Source organism: Anas platyrhynchos, chromosome 25 (assembly GCF_047663525.1).
Source record: "Anas platyrhynchos isolate ZD024472 breed Pekin duck chromosome 25, IASCAAS_PekinDuck_T2T, whole genome shotgun sequence".
Classification (NCBI taxonomy): Eukaryota; Metazoa; Chordata; class Aves; order Anseriformes; family Anatidae; genus Anas; species Anas platyrhynchos.
Genome location: NC_092611.1, coordinates 5,799,742 through 5,817,823, shown reverse-complemented (window position 1 = coordinate 5,817,823; position 18,082 = coordinate 5,799,742).

Here is an 18,082-nt window from a genome sequence, read left to right as displayed (position 1 = left end):
CCAGAGGTGAGGATCTCAACTGCTCACCTTCACCGCAGTGCCCTGGCTGGATGTGGCATCCCCCTGACACTTACAGAGTCACTGAGGTTTCACCTCATCCATTTCTTTATGATGAGAAGGTTCACAGGAGACAGGTCCACTGGTAGTGATAAAATACAGCGGTCCACATGCAGTCTGCTTATGATTGCCATGATTTGAAGAGAGATCTAAACATGCCCTGCTCTTCCTTAAACATTTGTTACTGGTCTTTGTCAATGCAGGAGGACTCCGACCCATTCAAAAGAGTTCTTACAGCCCTATACCTGCCTGCCTGTCTTTCTCCAAGTATCTCTGCATTTCGATGTGTCTCCAAGTTGCAGTGTCTGATTGCCTAGGCACCATTCCTTCTGTATTTATGTAGCCACTTACCCAGGCAGCCAGCAGTGAATTAATCATTATGTCCACAGCCTCAGCTGGGAGAGGTATTGACTCAGAGATTCAAGTCCAGGAGGCCAAGAACTTGTTTGTTACCTGATAAGACTAAACTTCATTTGGAGCTGCCCAAGATGTCAAGAGTGGTTTAATGAACTAACTTCGTGAACTATGAAGGTTGGAGCTCAGCCCTGCCACTGCACAGGAAACACAGTTTGTCTGTCTGATTGGTCTTACTCAGTGCACAGCAGTTCAGCATGCTGCAGATCCCTGCATTTCAGGGAAGCACTTCCAGCGAGGAACAGTTATGAATTCACGAGGGTTAAGAAAAGCAGCTCTAACTTCTCCCCTTTCTCTTCATGCTCTATCCGTCCCATCGCATGTTTTTGAAAATTAGAAATTTTGGTAGAGTCAAACCTTTGTCTCCGTTTAGCACAGACCACTTTCCCCTAAGAGTGTATTCCCTGAAAGGTCTGCCCCTTCTGTTGCATAAATTGTTCGCATACTCAGGCTATCTGATGAGTTAATCAGGTTTTGAGCAGTGTCAGGTCACTCAGTTCAAAGCAGTCCATACCTATGTGTGAATCCAAATTCCATTGAGGAGTCTGAGATATTGTAGCAAGAGCTGTTTTATATTCTAGAAACGGAAAAAAAAAAATCATAAATTGTAGCTCAGTTTATAAGTGCAGGGAAATATCTGCAGTTCGGAGATAGTCTAAAGAATCTGGACTCTGAATCTTTGAGGCTTTCCCATCATTATAAGAATTAGCCATATAATTAGGTATTATCTGAGAATTATCCATAAATACTCACCACAACATGATATTTGCTAAGTAATAATTAGACTATGAAAGGAAGTCAAATAATACCTTTGTCTAGAAAATTAAAGGCCCTGCACTGCATTTATAGAGCACCATGCTGAGGGGGTAATAGGGTTTAAAATTGCAGTAAATTACAGCCAGACCAAATCTCAGCCCCCTTAAGCATAAAGAAGCTACAGGGCAAAATAAAATCAGGTCTTCTAAGAAATTTCAGAGTCAGAAAGCTACGCAGAACCCATTTTTTTCCAGCAAGTGTGAAATCAAGTCAGTGAAAGATGCAGGCGTCACAGCGTGCTTTGCCATCCAGCTCCAGAGGAGATGTTTGGCCGTCAGCAGCGTGATGGAAGGAGCCCGAACCATTTCTGCTGCGAGGGTCAATGTTGTACAGGAGCCTCTCCTGCTGCACCCCGCACCCTGGGCACTGCACAGTGCCAGGTGCTGGCTCTACAACATCCCCCAATGATTTCCAAACTCGGGCTCTTTTCAGGAATACGGGACTTTTCTGAACTTTCACTGTCTTGGGGTGAAGTGAGAACTCCCCAAGATGGAAAGGATTTCAAGGGACAGATTTGTTTTGCTTTGCAATGTTTCCGGATCCTCCTGATGAGCACAGCAGAATCTTATGTATTTATTTATCATCATTAGAGATTTTGAATTGAACCTAAGGAAGACAAACAAGCAAATTTCACTGAATTTTGTATTTCCCTTGGATTCATTTCAGAATTGCAGGGAACAAGCACAGCAGGCCCTCAATTATGCAGCAAGCCTTTGCTGCATATGACAAAGTGCTGAACATCTCAAAGACCACAAATTTAAAGGAGAATTTAAATGTTACATCACTTTTATTTCAACTTTGCCCTCTCTCGCTGAACACGGTGTAAAACAGGGAGAGTAACCTTCCACGTGGGACTTCATCTCAGGATGACACACAGAAATGGACCCAAGGCTGTGTAGTACATGCATACAGATGAACACTTCACAAAGGATTGGGAGGAAGTGAACGGTTCTGCACGCACAGCAGGAGCAGGAAAGCAACTTGCAAACAAGGCTTAGGGCCACACAAAGAGCTTTGAAGGTAAAAAAATAACAAATGCTGAGCAGCTGCTCATTTGCAGGGCACCCACCACATGTATTGGGCAGAGCAGAGTCAGCTTTGGATGAGGATGGGGTGACAGAGGTAGGATGTGCCAGGACACGCTGGTGGCAAACTGATCACAGTGCAGCTGCAGAGAGCCAAACGTGAACTTAACCGAACTAAACGTGGCTGGGGAAGCTTAGCTCTGAAGTTGTCTGACTTGTGCATGCTGGAACTTGGAACCTGACCATTAAAGGTAGTGTTTAAGGCTGTTTTATTCCCCCCTCTCTCAATCTGGTTCTTTTGATTCTAGTACTGGTGGTTTCTGTGCAGCAGACAAAGCCCAGTGCCGGTATCCTGTCTGGATTTACTGAAGTAGCATCGCATCCTGTGGCTGGTTGTCTGTGGGATTTTTCAGGAATGAAAGCAGCATTTGACTTCTGGAAAGAAGTCTGAAAAGAAGAAGGGCACACTTCTTACGTGAGGCTTCCTTATTCCTCTTCCTGCGTGCTTTGCTTGTGGGATTACCCTCCAGACCACATTTACGTTTCCTCTCCTGCGCTACCAAACCTCTAAATGGATACTTTGGTGCCTGGTGCAGCTTGATCAATAATACTTGCTGTCTCTTAGTTACCTGTGGAGAGGGACTATAAATGAGAACAAGCAATTCAACAGGGGGCTGTAACCACTGGCATCAGTCACCCCCTGCAGCAGCTGACACGTGACTCCTTTTGCCTTGATATCAGAAATACCAAGCTATCATCTGCTCTCTTTCTCGCTTCCCCTGGTTCCTGTTGTGCCCTAGCTTACCTTACACAGCCTCACAAGTCACATTCAGAATAGATTTTGACATCCCAGTTTTTGTTCTTCACCATTTGCTCTTAATTTGTGAGTCACATATGTCTGATCTTTGAGTGGTGTTTTCTAATTAGAGCATGGCATTGAATGGAAATTTAGCCTCTGTGTGCCTTAAACACCTCCCTAAATAGATCAGAGCTGGTGCAAGGTGCTGGTGCAGCTTTGTAGCTGTTGGGATCCTCTGCAGGAGGGGACCAAAATGAGCAGATTCTCACGTCAACACCTAGTGCCATCACGATGCCTCAGGCCTCCCAATCTGCAGCTGAGCAAGGGCTCTGCTGGCATGCAGTCAGTGCCCCTTGAAGCGGTGTTTTTTTGGTACAGAGACCTGGCTGTTCACACTGGGGTGTGCGATGCCACCACCCCGCAGCCACCAGCCAGTCTGGATTTATACTGGATTGAGATTTCTGCTGTCTCTGGCTTAGAGCAGGTGATGGTTGGGGGTCTGGCATCCAGATTTAATTCCTTTTTTTTAACCTTCTCCCTCTGGCAAAGTCCATAGGTTTCAGGAGGTCTGAATCCTGCCCTGGGTTATTCAGTAAGAGAAAGTGGATGTGAAATTTTCATACCATTAGGAAGTAACAGCTGAGGAAAGAAAACAATTTGTCTAAAAGAAAAAAAATGTTTGAGGGCATCGATGGTACTTAAATCTGAGCACAAAGTGCAGTATAAACATTAGCTGCTGTGCAGGAAGCTGTATCAATTGAAATCTCAAGCAGATTTAAAAATTGTTTTTATTAAAGCTTTGCAGCTCCCCTTTCAGCCTTTTTATTGTAGGTTTTAAATTCTAATGTGTGCAGAGGACAAAGTAGGTGGCTTAAACCTGCCACTGCCCAGTGAACTCTGGCTTTGTGCAGCAAATACTTCATGGTATACAGGGAGCCCTCTGCCCAGGAGGCTCTGAAGTCAGTAGCAGGGGACAAGATGTGCTCCTGTGCTCTGATCCGTGAAGGATCTGCGCTGCATTCGCTCGCTTCCCAGAAGTAAACACCCGCCTGGTGAGGACAGAAAATTTAAGGGCAGCGCCGTGCTGTTAGCATTAGAACCGGCTTAAAACACTTGTCAATTTGGCTGAGGGTTGCTGGAAAATAAAAGGTCTATGTTCACGATACACAGCTCCACCAGCCCGGGATGCTCAGACCTGCTGCAGGACGTGCTGGTTGCCATTCGGGTGGCCGTTCCCTATCGCTGTGCAGTGTTCCCCAGCTGGCTGGTGCAGAGGGCCTCGTGCTGCCCACCGGGTGTCTTTATTCTGCAGAGCTCCGTGAATGTAACTGCTGCATCTCAGCCCCAGCCGTATGTAACCCGTATCTCTACCCAAAATTACCGTCTGCCTGTCGGTGGGAGGAATGTTGCACATGAGTGCTCTGTAATCTGCTGCCATCAGGCTCAGCCAGGTTAGTGCAAACATAGCATTTATGCCATGTGAGCTAAGCTGACCGATTATGACTGAAGTGGATCAAGGAAGGCTCTCGAGAAGCAATCTGTCTGCGGAGCTGCAGGGATGGAAACCTTGACAGAAGGGCAGTAGCGGTCCTGCGAGGTAGGAGACAGCATCTTAAACTTCTCCAGCTGGCTCGCAGAAGGGCCATCTTTTGGAAGAGGCATTCTGGCACCGGTGAGCTGAGTTTCCTCAGCACATGCAGAGCCATCCCTGCGTGCTATCAGCATAAATCCCATGGCAGCTTTTGAAGACCTTGTTTAGTGGATTGCTGCCTCTCAGCCAGGTTTCCCCAGTGCGTTTGGGTAGATGGGTGAATCTTTTTCCCTTGCTGTTGCCTGTTGTGTAATGTCGCTTCATGCTGCTAAACAAGCAGGCTGTGGGCTGCCTCCGCAGTGGTTCCACGTCAGCCGTAGCTGCTCCTCCTCACTCTTGTCCTCATGCTTTCTGTTTTGACTCAGGATTTTTCCAGCAGTGGCAACATAAAACTGAGACAAGCATCTTGCTCGCTGCTAATACTCCTCGTTCATCAGCTCTCGCATCATTAGGTCAGCAGAATAATTCTGTTCTCAGGCTCTATAATTTAAATTCCCCCCCCCCCAAAAAAAAAAAAAAAGGATCCTACAGGCAGTATTTAGGTAGGCCACAGCATGCTTTGTGTACTCTGCTAGATCACTTTCATGACAGTTTTTTAGACTCCTGCACTTAATCCCATTTTCCTATCTTCTCTTTCTCCTGCTGCTTCTCCTGTTTACACAGCCCTGAAAAGCCCAGCTATGCTGATTGCAGACATTTCCATATTCCAGCCCTCTGGCACGTTAGAGATAAATCCCACTGCTTTACAGCCCTAGGTCAGCTTCCTCAGTCCCCAGCAGTCTTCCCCTCTGCAGTTTCTCCCCATCCCACTGCTGGGACATGGGATGCTGCGCTCTCCCTGGTGAGCTTTGGGTCTGAGGCTCTAGATCCAGCAGCTCCGAATCAGCAGATCCCACATGGCAATAGAGAGCAATTGGCACCATCTGCCAGCGTGCAAAGCCTCGTAGGCTTTTCTGTAGCTGGAGATTTCCTCCACTGCCACCTGTATGCCATTTAAATTATGTATGCATCCCCTCCGTGATATCTTTGTTTCCAAATAAAAGGCAGAGATGAGACTGCAAGATGTTACCAGGCTGACGAATTTTCAAGCACTGTAAATCTGCCATGTATCACTTAGAGTCGTTTGGGCTTGGTTTTTATGGGGTTCTCTCTGGGAAATGAGAAGTATCCTCCTCTTTGGGTCAGACTGCCGTTTTACCTACAGGCCACTGAGCACATCCTTTGGAGAATGATTTTCACTCTGCAGCGCATCAGCCTGGGTCAAAACCGGAGCGAAAGGGCTTAGAGTCCCCTTATTTTCCCTTCATGAGCTCTTCTTCCCCATTTTATCTCTTTCTTCTTTTTTTAAACTTTAACAAAATCAGGACACGGTACTGAGCTTTGGAGTCAGGGTCCCTCGCGGATTATTAGCACAAATAATGAAGAGCACAACTTTACGAGGACAAGGAGTTTGTTAAACTCATTAATTTTATTCATAATAGGGAATTAATGTGCAGAAAGGCAATGCCAGCCTCCAGTAATTGCTTTTTGGCTTTAAAACGCTAAGTGGAAAAGTTAAAAGTCATTTCCAGCTGCTGCTTCCTTTGTCTTCTCCCTCAGTCCCCTCATCTTCTCCACTCTTCTTCTCTCCTATTTTTGTTTCATGAGAATAGATTTCTCACTCTTTTTTTTTTTGGCTTCTGCCTCTTCTTCATTACGAGTCATTATATTTCATCATTACAAGACTTTGGTCATATTTCATTGCTTCCCCGTGATGTTTGCACAAATTCTTTCTCCCATTGTTAGCGTACAAAGGAGAGCCAGGCAGAGAATTCGAGCAGCTCAGGTCTGTATCGATGCTTCAGCTCGTGCTGGAGTTAATGAACAGCCGTATCTGCGGCCACTTTTGGCCTTTGAACAAGCAGATGCAATTTGTTTTCTCTCCTTCCCCTCACTGAATAAGCCACCTCCTTTCAGCAGAGAGATGTCCCATCGCTCAAGGCTAATGACCAGTGCGAGTGGAAATACCATTTCCTGCTCTCTTTTAACTTGAAATAGCTCTTCTTCCTATGGCCTTCAGCATGTGGGAGGAGAAAAGATTATTGAATAAAACAGCTGAAGGAGAGCATTGAGCAGTCTGAAAGCTTGCCTAACATTGTTTGGCATTGAGGTCTTTGCTGCTCTTGGAAGGGAGCATCAGTGAATATTTACACTGCGAGGAGAAAATCTGCCACGATGAGCTTGCTGCTGTTGTAATGCTGTAACCATGAACTAAACCCCAGGCTTTCTGGTAGATTTGGTGACACTGCCATAAGTACAGCCTAGTCCTGGGCTGAGCACAGAAGTTCATGGTCTGATTTGGGGACGTTCTATGTAGAAGATGATAAGTAGTTTGGTTGTCAACATTGCACATACCCAATATGTAATATGTTCAGACTTTTTAATTAGTTTTAATTGGTGCAACGCATTTTATCAACGACCTAAATGCAAGCAGATTCTCAAAAAACATGTGACATTCCCCGAGCCTTCCAGGAGAACTGGAAACTGCAGAGGCAGCTTTGGATTGCCTTTCTTTGAGGGTGCTAAGGTGCTTCAGAGAAAGGCTTGAGAACTGCTCAAAGTCAGCTAAGAAGTCTCAGTTTGGTCTTGCTTTTAATTGCCCAGAGCAGAGCATCAAGTCTGAGAGTCCTGTGATCCAGTTCCAGCTGCAGACCTTGTGACTCATCTCGGCTGTACCAGCATGTAGGAATAAATGGTTATCATCCTTGTCTGTCTCTTTCCCTCTTCTTTGTTATGCTTTCAGCGCGTGTATGGCTTAATTTTAGTTTGGATAAAAGCAAATGACATTTTAATTTTTATAGCATGATTTATTGTCATTTGGGTTTTAATTTATGAAAAAATAATTGAAGAGGAAGAGATTTAACCCTGACTGGCATTCGTGATAGCTATGAGCCATTGCTATGAGACTGGAACTATTTCAGGACATATTTTATTCACCCAAGCAGGACAGGGATGTGTCATTTTCTGATACTAGTTCGCTGCAAAGTCCTAATTGTTTGCTTGCTGCCTGAAGAATTTCAAAAGATAAATAATCTGATGATCACACTGCACATTTTTTCTACTTGTTTTCTGCAGTCAGAATGACCTATCAAGGAAGGGTACGTGTTGTTTATTCTCTTTCTGTGCTCTGTCACAGACCTTCTCTGTTGTTTCATGGCATGACCTCTATTCCTGATATTCATTCCATTTGACATTCAGGAGTGAGGAAATAGCTCTATTTCCATCCAGCATCATCTCCTGGTACATTTGCATGTAAGGAGATCCTCTCTTGCCCTTTGAAGGCTAAGCTTCTGCTCCGTCTCCACTCCCTGACATGTTCCTGTGACTGCAGAGCACCAAGGCTGAGAAGAAAAGCATCTCACCACCAGCAGCCGCACACCCTCAGCGCCCATCCTTCAGTCATTCAGGAGGGATGGGGCCTCCGTTTTTTTCCTTCAGAAATGATAAATTATGTTCCACAGCACCGAAGATTTGTCTGCTATGATTTATAGCTGCTTTGGAGTCTTCTGTCCCTCCTCCTATCATGCCCTCCTCCTGCCGGCACTGGCTGGCGAGCCAAGAAGACTTTCATCTCTCTGGCTGCGAGCAGCACAGCTCTGTCCAGGTCCGAAGCAGACGGTGGCTGCCTCATTGTCAGAAGTCCTCCACGCCTCTGCCACAAGCAGTCTGGCAGAAAATACGGTTACCAGGCTGCCTTTGTAACTCCTGCTCTGTGAACTGCAAAGAGATTTCATCTTCCTGCAGGGCTGGGCTCTCGGAGCAGGACGTGCCAGTCCCCAGCAGTGCCCTGCAGGCCCCCAGAACAGCGCGGACACACGCTCCAGCACCTCCCTCCCAAGTCATGCAGTGATGCGTGGGTCGATCCCAGCCTGCAGGGATCCAGCCTCTCTCAGGTGGCTCAGACCTGGGTCTCCTGGCCCTTTTGTGCCTGCCTGCTGCCCTGGCTGGCTGTGGGAGCACGTCCTCTGCTCCCTCCTGTGCTCTGCAGTGGCCACAAGGCACTTGGCAGCCGGAGGAGCAGTGTGAATGCTTGGACCCAGCCCCGCTGTGTGCCAGGGCCTAATTGGCACAACTGGTCCTTGAATGTTAATCAGGTTCCTTATTAGCATCACCCGGCGAGAGCACTGGGGATGGAGAGGGCAGGGAAGCAAACAGGAGCATAAGGAGTGCTGCACGAGTCCAGTCGCAGGGTCTAGCTAATTCTCTGTCCTGTCTAAGTGGCTGGCAGGCGCCTGGCTGCAGAGAGGGATCTTTCCCCTAATGCTTTTTCTTTATCTTTTCTAGCAGCTGTGGCCAAGCTTAGTATTTATGCGAGTTCTTTTTAAAATCCTCTCGGTCTCTGTTTTATCTGTTAGTGAATTCCACAGCTTAATTATGCATTAAAAAAAAAAAAGTAATAATTAACCTGTATTCATCATAGATGTGACGCTCTTCCCTTGCTCCCTTCCCCCACGATGTTATTTTATGTATTCACAGGTTCTCATATCTTCGCAGCACGAAGCAGTGGCAAGGTGGATGTGTTAGGAGGGTTCAGTTGGTGCCTGCTGCCATGTACAGCACGGTGAGCACCTGCCGTGGTGGAAGACGAGTATGCACAGGGCTGCAGCCTCTTTTTTTTCTCCCAGTAAATGTGCACTTGGTCAGTGGGGGTTTATGCAACATTTTCCATGTATTAGAAAAGCAGTACAGAAAGAGCTTGGTTCCTCTTTCACCTGCAGAGGGAGCTTTGTGGGGGCCAGGGATAGCTAGCTCTGCCTTCTCTGTACAATTCAGCAAATTTATCAAATTTCGGTCCCTGGGCTGCTAGTCAGAGGCCTTTCACCAGGACTAAACTCACCTAAAGAAAAAAAAATCCCACTGCATTCCCAAGCAAGCTGCCCTGCTTTTCCGCACTTTAACCATCTTGGAGTAAACTGCTAGTGATAGCATCCTCTCCTCGCCTCCCTCCACGGGGTCTGCCTTGTGAGCACAGCACAGGTAAAGCTGAGCAGAGAGCAGATGTTGGCACTTCACACTGCACCTCTCCTCCCTCCCCATCTGCCAGCCCTGGAAGAAGATGTTTCACCATTAAGTGCGGTGAGGCTTCTTAGGGACCAGCCTCTGCTCAGCCAGAAAAAAGGAAGGAAGGAAGCAAAGACGTGAGATCCTAACCTATATAAGCAGGCTTCAAAAGTGCAAGTCTAGCAATACAATCCCGGCAAGAGATAAAATCACTGTGCTTTGCATATATTAGAGATGTGATGATAAAACCGGCATTTAGATGGCCTGAAACTCTCAGTGGATTACACCAAGAAATGCAGCCACTAGAGTGGGATCTGAAAATGGAGTTCATTTTGCCAGCCAGCACGTAGCACGATCCTGGGATGATACAAAGCCACGGGTGTGATTTCTTGTCAGTCTAGGCATGTGTTTCTTACACAAAGATTCTTCCCTTTGGAAACATTTTCTCTGCTTGCGATTCCTCTCAGCAGTTTTCTGTGACCTTTGAGTTTAGAAAGCCCTTAAATACCAAAAAGAAGGAAAGCAAAACATTTGCAGTGATAAATTTTCACCCTTGCTGGCAAGTCAGTGCAGTCCTATCTTTGTGGCATTGTCAGGCTTTTATGGATCAAAACCAGAGCTTGTTTCCAACAGCTCGCACTCCTGGTCAGGTACCTTTGCAGTAGGTCATGTTTCGTCTCCACAATGCAAGAAAATGATAGAAAATTTTATAGAAATGCACTTGCTGGAAGCACCCTTCTGCATGGGAGTGAAGGAACTGGCTTTGCTGCAGCTTGCAGGCAGCAGGGTTCAGCTGTCTGCGTTGAGAGGTGCTCACCTCCGTGAGCTGTGTCTGCTTGGATCCCTCCCACTCAGTGTACATCACCCCCACAGTTTCAGGCAGATGTGGTGTGTTTTACAGCCTCTGCTCAAGTGCTCGGTTGTCTGGCAGTGTGCTGCTGTAAGGTCTGCTGCTCGTCCTGCCAGTACTGGCTGCATTTCAGTGACAGATGACATTTTCCTGGTGTATGCATAGCTTACACCCAGCTTTTATTAAGGCTTTCTCCTTGAGCAAAAGGACATGTGTTAGGAGGAGAGACTGGCAGCGGAATCAGGGAGCTCTGGTGCCATCCTGGTGATTGACTAAGAACGTACCCTGTCCTGCTTCAAAGGGCACAGCAGGGGTTAAGCAACAGAAAATAACTTTTCCTTGCATCTTCAGGGCTTTCTGAGCCAGCACTTGGCCCAAACACTCTCCCTTCATTGTCTTTTAGAGCCTTGCTCCTTGTGCTATTTCTGTCCCTGCTTAGTTTCTCTCTTGGCTTTCTTTAGCCTTGCTACCCTTTTGCAAACATACAAATCATCACAAAAAATAGCCACCTGCTTGTCTTCTGCTGGGAGTAGCTTGCAAGTGCATTTATTTTGGGTGGTTATTTGTCAGCTTTATTGATGAGACGCACTTCTTGCGATTCTCAGCTTCTGTATATATCTGCATAATGGATGGGGAAGGAGGTGTGAATGCACAAGGCACGTGAACATGTATGCAGTATGTGGATTTTGTAGGGGTGTGGATGTAAATATGCATTATTTTTGGATGTATGCGTGCGCATGTCTTTAGATGACTCTTGCTCGGTGCCAGATGCAGGATATGACAATACAGCGATTTTATGCATATTTGATGCATTTCTGTCTGAATATGGATTATTCTTTGTGTGAATTACTGTTTTAAAAAAACTTCCTTGCCTTCAACTGGCTTATTGTTTTAAGCTCTGCCTCAGTGTCAACTATGAAGGATAGGTAAACAGGTAGACAGAATGGAGGGAGGCAGCTGGGAGATTATTAATATTGAAAATATGAGCAAGCATCAGCCCTTTGATCACAAGGCATGTTTACAAAAGGACCTTTCCACTGCATGAGGACGCTCGCACACTCCACCAAGCTAGTTGGCATTCAGTGCATGCCACAGCAGCTGGTTCTGTCTCTTGCTCTGTGGCTGTCCAGAGAGAGATTGTAAAAAGAGTCGACAGGTAGATAAATAAAGAGAGAAAACTGGGCTATCGTCGGAGACAAATACAGGTTTATGTAGATGCAACTTGGCAGGAGGCGGAGAGGGATAAGGCACGTTTGCAGGCTGTGTGGAGGAATTGCAGTTGTGCTGGAGCCTCTGGTCCAAAGGGCTTGGGAAGCTGGCTGGGAAGACTGGGAAAGGAGAGAGGACAGAGGGAGAAGCAGTGCCAGTTTGCTGGACCTGTTGTCCAGTTTCAGCTCATCCCAACTGAGCCACACCAGTGCTGCTTCAGCAGGTTTGCTCCCCTAGACAGTGAGCTCCCTGTGTTGGTGCTGACTGAGGCCTCCGGGTGCTTTCAAAACAGAAATGATGAACAGCAGCATTGTGCTCTGTGCTGCACCCTCACCTCTGTAATGTCCGAACCGTTTCTGAACCATCTCCTTGGGACAGGGTTTGAATCACTGGAAACTGAGAGTGGGAAAAGAACTGCATGATCACCCAGTCGTGTCCGCCCCAGCCTGGTCTGCAGATGTTAATACAATTTCTGTTTGTTTTTCCCCATGGGCAACAAGTGTATGAATCTGATGCCTTTTATTTTTTATGTTTTTAACCTAGGAATCAGCAATATCTTGCAACACTGGATCCACTTCAACACTTCACGGCCTTATCCCAGGTATGTTGTGAGTGATAGAAAAACACCCCTAGCTGGAGATGACAAAGTGGAATCTCTGTTCCCTGGCTGAGACTGTCAGATGCTGAGCACAGTGTAAATAGTAATAATTAATAATAATGTATGAGTAATGATCTGAAACTCTCCTTTGCTCAGTGCCATCCACATTGGCAGGCAGTGGCAGGAGATGGTTCAGGATTTCATAAACAGCATTTGCAAGCTTTTGTTCAGACTCGGTACAGATGTTCAGTTCAGCCATGTTTGTGCCCCTTTTTATTCACTGTTGGCTAATACATGGTGAGTCTGGCTGCTTGGGGAAAGGGAGTTCCTGGTGCTGGAAATTGTTTTCCCTATTGATAGAGCAATGCATGGCTCTGTTCAGAGCACACTGAAAAAGACTGCTATGGGTAAGTGTGAGAAGCGACCTTAGATCCTAAGAGCTACATGTAATCTTTGTGGAAGGAGAATCTCAGCCCCTTGCCAGTGTGCTCATCAAGGTATGTCTGCCACGTCGGGCTCTAAATTGCATACTCTTCACATCACTGCAGATTAGACCATGTTTGGGATTCAGTGAATTTCTAATCTTAGAAATCTTAGATTTGACTGAAGTGATCTACACACTAAAATGAGGGAATAGAAAGTAAGAAAGGGGGATGATACGCCTGTCTCAGAGGCCACTAGTATGACAGGTCCCTCACATGACATAAAGAGGAGTTCTACATTTTTATCCTCTGAATCTCTCTGCCCCTGTCTCTTACATAAGGTATTTTTAATAGACTTAACCCCCATCCCTTGTCTTTTCCTCACAAGCACACGCAGTGTTTTATAGGTTTAAGTTCTGCATCTTTCTGGCACACATCCACATACAGAAATGCACACAAAAGCTGTTTTTATAGATTTAGTTCCTGTGTATATCTGCCTCATAGTTGGGAAAGCTCCGGTAGCTTTAGCTCCTGTGCACATATATAGTCTCTCACATACTCATACATGAAAGCAAATTTCTACATCTTTAGTTCTGGTGTCACACAGAAGCAGGTTTTGCTTCTTTTCAAAGGTAAGTAGTGTGGGAGGGGGTTGCCTATCTTCACATTACTAGTAGTAAAATAAAAAATCTGCAAATCTCTTTTCTGTGGCAAACCACAGTGTAGCCATAAGAGCTAGAAATGCTTTAATTTAGCTGAAATTACTGGACTCAGTAGAGAGATATCATGGTAAATATAATGCTTGTGATATACAAGAGATCATCCTAGATAATCAGCTGGCTCCCTCTTATCTTCAGAGAAAGGCTGTGTTTTCTTTTGTACTGTTTACTTCTGCAAGAGAAAATGCCAAAGCAGTAGAAGAGTGTGTGGTAATAGCATTTGTTTCTCTGCTTTTCAAAACTCGAAAAAGGTAGTGGAAGCCAAATATGTTAGTAAAAACAAAGAAAAGATCATTTTTCAATAGCAGGTAATATTTTGGTTTGCTGCAACTTTGTTCTCTTAAGGATTTTCAGTTTTCCTTAGACAAAAATAAGCAAAGCAGTAAGCAAAAAGGAGTAAAAACATATTCATAGAAAATCTGGGTAGAAGAATTTTCCCTGCAGGATTTTTGTCAAAAAAAAAAAAAAAAAAAAAAAAAAAAGAACATTTTTTTGCTAGCTTGTCTCTAGACTTTTGATTCAGTCCTACATTTGTCTACCTCTAGTCATGACCTGCTGTAGAATGAATCAGAAGTTTCCTTAATGTTATACCTTACACAACTACATTTAGGGCATTTTTCATATAGCATTGCCCCCCTTATTGCCAGCAGTGGTCTACCCACAAGAAGAGGAGTCTTTAGTGGGCGATGCTTATGTTGGGGAACACAACTGGCTCTGAGTGGATGGATGTGAATTAGCTATAAGTTTTCTCAAGGGTGAATGCTACTCTGGCAGCATTTTTAGCATCTTTGCCTGACAGAGAACAGGCACTGAATAAGTGGTAATATTCTGACGTCATTGTAAATGTTCTTGGGGTTATCTCTAGTCACACTGTTTATACAGTTTAAAGTCTGAAATATAACAGTTACTGTTATCCCAAGATAAGACACAACAAAATGGTATCTGTAACTGGTGAGCATTATTCCTGTGTATCAAATTATTTCATGCTACTAGGTTTTCAAATGGACTCTAATTAAATTAAACAGCTTTTTTTTTTTCCTTTTATCACCACAGGCAGATCGAGATTGTATTGCAATTATGGGGAAAGATCTATATTTATAGTCTGAAAAGAATTTGTACTGAAGCCACAGTTGTCTCTCTGCCTGGCATGACATTTTCATTCTGCACTAATGTTGTGTAACCTTCTGCTAAGTAAAGCAGGCACAAACTATTTACTAGCATTATAAAGCCAAAGCTACAGGTCTTTCTTCTCTTGTGCTAAAATATGATAGCAGATGCTAAAAAACCCTTTCTTTCTTCTGCAATGATTAGAAATTGAAAGTGAAAATTCACACTTAATGACATGACTGCAAGAACTAGGATGTCAAGAGAAATATCAGCTTGGTCACAGCAGCAAAGTACACAACAGCTACAATGCTGGGTAATGTTTGCTGTGGAATTCCAATTGCACTTTGGCTTTCATTTGCTGTCTTATACAGTGCTATCTGAGTATCTTATAATCTTTCATGTATCTGTCCTCAGAACATCCCTATGAAAAATTGCTGACCTATTTTCCCAGGAGTCACAATAGAGATTGGCAAAAGAAGTTCATAACTTTTTCAGTATCAGCCTCTCATAAATTCACCGTTGACAAAGGTTACACTGAAAAATTGGTTTCCCCCAGCATAAAAACAATGTGATCGGAGGCATTCAGTATTGACAAAAGATGCTCTTTTGTAACAGGCCTTGGCTAGGGAGTTGTAAAATCTGAGTTCAGTTTGTAAAATCTGTTGTAAAATCTGAGATCAGTTTGGGCTCTGCCAGAGACTTCCTTAGTGCATGGTGGGTCTTCCTCTGCCTCAGTTTTTCCATGTGTGAAATGCAGAGCTCTGTCTGATGAAGCACTCTCATCAGTGGTCCAGATGTACTGGGATATTCAGGGATGGAAACCATATCTGCTCATAATTGTGTGAATTCCAGCAGTGCTTTGCAAATGGTATTCAGCTGTACAGATGCTGGCCTGGGAAGCCTGCCTGTCTCTCTGCAGCCTGTCAATGGGCTTTCTCATTACCATAATCAATACAATGTATGCCCAAAATAATCAATGAGTAACCATCAGGAGCGCTAAGGTCTGTGTATCTAATCCTCTGCTCCAATTCTGATCACATTTTTCTCTACTGCTTGCAATTCAGTCTGAATTGTTATAACGATGTCTAGAGCATAATAAAATAAAAAAAACATATTAAATTCAAAGTTAAAGGTGCACTCTCATTTACGGTTTCCGGAATAGCTCAGCTTATGCAGTGCTGGTGTTAAATTCTGTGGCCTATGCCTTTATTAAAAAAATATTTTGTGAGGATTTTTTATTGCATAAAAACTAAAATGAATATAAATGCAGAACCCCGCTTCTTAATGACTTTTGGTGATAAGACTTCAGATCAAGGAAAAATGAGAATTTGCCACTGGATCTATAGCAACAAACAAATTATAATATTAACAAGTGCCCTTCTTGGTTTTGTTCATTTTCCTTCAACAAGCTGTGGCTTTTACCCGTCTGCCAACACTACACGGTTTCTCGGTGGATTGCTCAGCGGGCAACTGGCTGGTCAGCTCTCAGATCATCTTGTACCAGCAGGAGACGACGGTGCACCAGAGCTCTCCAAAGCTGCCTGAGCAATATACACGAGGTAGGCACACAGGGAAGATTTGATGCATCCCAGCAGTGCCAGATTCTCTCTGCGTGTGCAGATCAGCTCCACTAGCCACGTGCAGTCAACAAGCCTTCATCTCTTCTGCAGGAGAGAAGACTGTGCTTCTCCATGACAGTTCGTTTGCCCTGGCACCTGAGGGACCCTTTAGGAAGAGGGACATCAGAAGCAGGCTTTTGGCCCAGGAAATTGGCACTCTGTGATATATGGCCTGCGTTCATAGGGGGATCATCTCTGCCTCAGGGAAGGGATATCTTTGAAGGAAACGACCACAGTTTAAAATTGTTTTAGGCTTGGCTTGCAAAAAGAGCTAGGGATCACTTGTCTTCATGCAACTGGTCCTTGGGAGCCAGTGGGATTCTGAGCGACTTGCCAAGGACTCATAGCTGCTCCAACTCCTTTAAACATCTGGAGATGAGGATACTTCCAGACAGCCACGTGAGCTTTCCTAACAGAAGATTTACGGTCATGTTCAACTGATTGTTTGCATCCAGAGCGGGCTGGGACATTCTTCAAATGCTGCCTAGATAAGCAGTAAATTAAAAAGCAGTTAAGGATAGAAAGATGGAAGTAAATGATGCAAGGTGAGAAAAGAGGTGGCCGAGGTCTGTTTAGACTTGATATTCTCTGCCTGTCACACTTCATCTGATTGTAAGCTGTAAAAGCAGTGTGCTTGTGCTCAGGGGCCTCAAGGTAGCAGCACTGTTGCATGTCTGAAGCAAGCGGACACCTGAGCACTAGCAGACGTAGTACATTACAGAGAACATCTCTCCTGCCTCGTATCATTCATCACAGGATCAGTTCTGTCCTCCCTTCTAACACTGCTTCACTTGCTGTGCATCCACAAGAATTCTCCTGGCTTGGCACTTCAAACTCTAGCCAAGTCACTAATATTATTAATTGGTGTCCTTATTATGAGTGATTTGCAGTCTTTTATCACAGTTGTGCTTAGGTGTCACTCCCAAATTCCTGGTTTTGTTCTGCATACCCAGTAAATAGCAGTGCCTTTCCAAAAAACAGATGCCCCAGGTAATTCAGATAAAGCAGGTCATCACTGCAGCATTTTGTGCCTTTCTTGCGGTCTAGTTGGTGTAACAGATTTCTCATGTCAAGTCCTGGCACCACTGAAATCAGCAGGAACTTTGCCACAGGCATCAGCTGGACAAGGATTTCATCTCTAATGTACTGAGCGATCCAGGGCAGTTAATGACACTTGGGTTCTGTCTTCATTCAGAGGGTCTGAATTTATGTGTGTATTTGTTTGTTTATTTGGGGTTTTGCTAATGAACAGGTGGCCTTTGATTCCTGACTCCTCTTTGTAATGAAGCCATTTGCAAATATGCTGCAGAATTGTTTACTAAACACAGTTTACCAAGCTTTTCAAATAAAAACTGCTTAAGATGTCCAACAGCTCTCGCTGGTGATACGCCTCATACGATCTGTTGTTCAGTAACAGATTCTAATTCCAAACACGACACTACTTATTCCACTGTGTGGAGTCTAATTAACTGTCAGAAATGCATTGTTGAAGGGATGATGGATTATACCAAGGAAAACATTAATGAAGCTCATTCCAGGCAGACAACGTGAAGACCGTAGTTGATGTCAGTGGCTGTATGGAGAGTCTGATCCTTTCGGCTTCCGAAGCATCCAGCAAGGAGAACCTCAACTGCGTGTGAAGCCCACCCAATTAAGAGCCCTTTACTTTAGCTGTCGTGATGGAGGTGATTGCTGTCTTTGCAGGTAGCCAGGTTTGCTGCAGAAGCAGACTGTGAAAAGTCAGCAGTGACTATGTGGTAGTCACAGTATGGCTTCATTATCCCTGACCTGAAAGTGCTGCCCAGTAGCAGAGTTT